The sequence below is a fragment of the Tiliqua scincoides genome, chromosome 7 (genome assembly GCF_035046505.1).
Source record: "Tiliqua scincoides isolate rTilSci1 chromosome 7, rTilSci1.hap2, whole genome shotgun sequence".
NCBI lineage: Eukaryota > Metazoa > Chordata > Lepidosauria > Squamata > Scincidae > Tiliqua > Tiliqua scincoides.
The window spans coordinates 4,281,464-4,285,079 of record NC_089827.1 but is presented as its reverse complement, the minus strand read 5'-3'; the positions used below and the strand labels follow the sequence as shown (position 1 = coordinate 4,285,079).

Sequence of the window (3,616 nt, the reverse complement as noted above, 5' to 3'; positions counted from 1 at the left end):
CAATAAGCTGGACTAGATGGGTCTATGGCCTGATCCAGTGGGGCTGTTCTTATGTTCTTAGAGTTGAAAGGCTCTGCCCTCTGATTGACCTGAGATAAGTCAAAATGAGAATTGGAGTTTGACTACTTGGCAAAAATTTCACGTACTATACCTGAGTATCTATGGTAATATGTCTGCTTCTCATCACTTCCTCTCTATCTTCTGACGAAGCTAGACATTAATGTTTTAAGAGCCGTAGGGCAAGTTGAAGCGCTTTCACAGAATTCAGTAGTAATGTATATCTCTTACAACAGCAAGCTCTGAAAAAAAGAGTTCTGCAAAGTTTTCAGCATGTCTCAGCTGGGACCTGGGAAAGCCGGATCTGGAGGGGGTCTGTTGATGAATACTCATGACCCATGGAGTAATATATTGTCCTCCTCCTCAGTTTGAAGCTTGCCATGATTTGCAACGGATTGTAAAAAGTTTGTGGCATTTCCTATCTTACTCACCAGAAACAAACACCTCTAGTGATGGGGGATAGGACTGGGGCTCCTTCTTGTCCCTGAAATAAATGGGCTCTTGAGGGCCCAGTCCAGAAGTATGAAGGCATCTGCCAAGATCTAACCTGGAGGTTCTTATAACCAAGCAGATTCCGCATTGGTCAATGAGAAACTGGGGGCGAAAAGCAAAGGAACACAGCCAGCACTATTCATGTCCTGGGTACACTGCCACAGTTTGGAACGATTGTTCCCTTGCCCAGGGGAGACCTCCGGAACAGCCCCACCACCACAGGATGCAGTGGTAGCCATTGTGGCGCCACTGCATCAGTGGAGGGGGAGAATGAATAGGATTGGGCCGTAAGTGAATTTACCCTATGGGGTGATTTTTGTGATAGAAAAGAATACCCTCTATTCCTGGTACTGAGTGCCCAACAGGGGGAGCCCTCCCCCCACACATATCCCATCTGCCATAATGATGAGCATTTTGCTAGCATATAATAAACTGTAACAACTTTTCCACAAGTGACAATTACAAGAAAAGCCGTTGTACACAACAGAAGAACTTGCATCATGCTATGACCAAACCTCTCATTACTAAGTAGTGATTTGGGGTGATAAAAGAATGACGTTCTTCATGGTCAAAACACAAACACAAAAGGACTGGAGACCTCACAAGAGGTGCACCCCATTCGTGTTTAAAAATAAATTATAATTCTGGAAGCATTCTGTGGCAGATGTATGTGGAATCATTATTATGTGCTCCTCTAAAGCTATCATTATGAAACAGGAAACTGTTGGACGGTTGCCTGGATTTGGATTTCATCACTAACTCTAAACTCAATCCAGGTGTACTCCGAAGGTCATCCAAGTGTCACCCTGAGCATTCCTCTCTCTAACACACATGCAATGTAAATGTGAGAAGTGGCAGATCAAATGCACGCGTTCTCTTGAGAGGTAATGTCCGTTTAGCAGTTGCTTACATAAATAACTATTCAATTACTATTCAATTTTCTCTTTCATTCTCTTTTTGGCAGCCACAGACTTTGTAGCCTGGGAATATGTAAATAAGTGTAAATATGCACTTACAAATCTCTGCACAGACTAAAGAACAGAACTGGTGTTTTATAATCTCTCCTATTTTTTTTTTTAAACTAGGGTGTTAAATTCCTCTCGAAAAACAAGGGGAAAACATTTCAGCCAATTGTGTAACGGATTAAAAAATGCTACGGTTATGATCAGATTTGTTTTCTTAATGCTGAAAAGGATGATAGAATTCCCAAAGGATACATACTTTTTCTGGTGTTGGGGCTCTTTATCATATAAAATATTCCACCATTGTGTCTGTCTGGGGCAGTGTAACTTGTGTGTCACTGATTAATGGCACACTCGATAGGAATAAAGTACGTCAGGGCTAGTGAAGTCACCAGTATCGTGGGGCCCCTGATGGCTGCACAAAATTTTAATGCAAAGAAGTGCATAGACAATTTATGAATCCAAGAAAAGTCACATTTCCACAATGCATTATGGATTATGTAGTTTTTATTTAGGGTATTAATAAACCATTGCTGCCCAACACTGCATATACGCAACAGGGATCAAATGTGTACCCCTGTGGGCTAGGCTGAAATCAGTTAATGGCAAATATAGCCTCTAATATTTTAATACAGAACATTCATATAGACATGACTGCCTTAAATTCAAAGAGTTCACTCTCTTTGAATAATCTTACAGCCCAAGTCTATCTGGGATTGGCTGTCATGTGCAGCCATTTATGACAGTGGAACAGAGTCCCCTTGTTGTAAGATGATGGTTGGCAACCTTCAGTCTCGAAAGACTATGGTATAAGCCTACAGCACCTGGTATTCCCAGGCGGTCTCCCATCCAAGTACTAACCAGACCTGACCCTGCTTAGCTTCCGAGATCAGACAAGATTGGGCATGTGCAGGGTAACAGCTGTAAAATGGCCACCAATAGAGCACTCAGCAGTGGCAGTGGAAGCCACTGAACCTAACCCCCTTCTCAAATCCGATCCCACAGTACAGGTCCACGTGAACCTGCACCAGTTTTTTAGCTAGTGTAGATCCGAGTCCTACTTGCCATGAATTTTTACCCCTGGGTAAGAGAACAATTACCCCCAAAACAGAGCTGTAGAACCAAGACAGGTCTTTTTTAAAATCAATTTTTCAGCTGCTGTGATCCAAACTCCTACAGCACACCTCTGGAGCATTTGGCTTTACCACTTTGGTGTGCACAATCACAGTTGAAAGGTCTCACTTCACATGTCAGATGCAAGGGAGGGCACCAGGATGCAGGTCTCTTGTTATCTGGTGTGCTCCCTGGGGCATTTGGTGGGCCGCTGTGAGATTCAGGAAGCTGGACTAGATGGGCCTATGGCCTGATCCAGTGGGGCTGTTCTTATGTTCTTAACTACAATTCCCAGGAGGCCTTGCAGGTCTCTTGTTATCTGGTGTGCTCCCTGGGGCATTTGGTGGGCCGCTGTGAGATACAGGAAGCTGGACTAGATGGGCCTATGGCCTGATCCAGTGGGGCTGTTCTTATGTTCTTAACTACAATTCCCAGGAAGCCTTGCAGGTCTCTTGTTATCTGGTGTGCTCCCTGGGGCATTTGGTGGGCTGCTGTGAGATACAGGAAGTTGGACTAGGTGGGCCTATGGCCTGATCCAGTGGGGCTGTTCTTATGCTTGAATCCAAGAGCAGCCTGCTTTGGTTACGTGCAAGTGAACCCTTCTTTGCACCACTGAAGATCACAAGAAAGTTTTCCTAGCCATGTGTAATTAAAGGCAGTTTTTGTAGTGAGTTAATTTTCAGAGCTAGTGCTTATTAAAACCACTGAAAAAATAAAGCTGGGGATTTTTTTTTTAAATTACACAATAATGTAAGAGGAGCTGTGATGGATCAGACCACAGGTCCATCTAGGCAAGCATCCTGTTTCCCACAGTGACCCACCAACTGTCTTTGGGAACTTCACAAGCAGGAGAGGAAGGCCCACCTTCCTGCTGCCATTTCTCCCCTGCAACTGATATTCACAGGCACACTGCTGCTGAACTGGAGGTAGCACATGGGCCATCATGACTAGCAGTCATTGACACAGCTCCATCTCCACCATTGTCAAGGACA

The 3,616-nt window shown here is 44.2% G+C and overlaps 1 pseudogene; it reads right to left on the bottom strand.

Moving 5' to 3' along the window:
- Positions 1 to 2,323: 2,323 nt before the first annotated feature.
- Positions 2,324 to 2,440, bottom strand: LOC136657987 (5S ribosomal RNA; annotated as a pseudogene).
- Positions 2,441 to 3,616: the final 1,176 nt, after the last annotated feature.